We start from the raw sequence: 285 nt of genomic DNA on the forward strand, positions 1-285 counted from the left end.
GAGAGAGGGGAGACACAGAGAGAGAGAGAGAGAGAGAGAGAGAGAGAGAGAGAGAGAGAGAGAGAGAAGGTGGATGATTACTTTTACGTGATCTTTTCTCCTCCTGCATGGGAATTTTGCATTATATATTTTATTTTTCTCACTGCATTTTTCTGATTGATAGAGACCGAGAAAAAGTTGAGGAGAGCTCGAAGAAATTTCAAAAGTCACAAGGTTCATTCTGATGTGTTTATTGATTTATCGGCTGAGTCACCGCCCGCACCCAGTCGCCCTTTTTATAATGAA

This window comes from Notothenia coriiceps, unplaced genomic scaffold (genome assembly GCF_000735185.1).
Source record: "Notothenia coriiceps isolate Sejong01 unplaced genomic scaffold, NC01 NC01_scaffold00027562, whole genome shotgun sequence".
Lineage (NCBI taxonomy): Eukaryota > Metazoa > Chordata > Actinopteri > Perciformes > Nototheniidae > Notothenia > Notothenia coriiceps.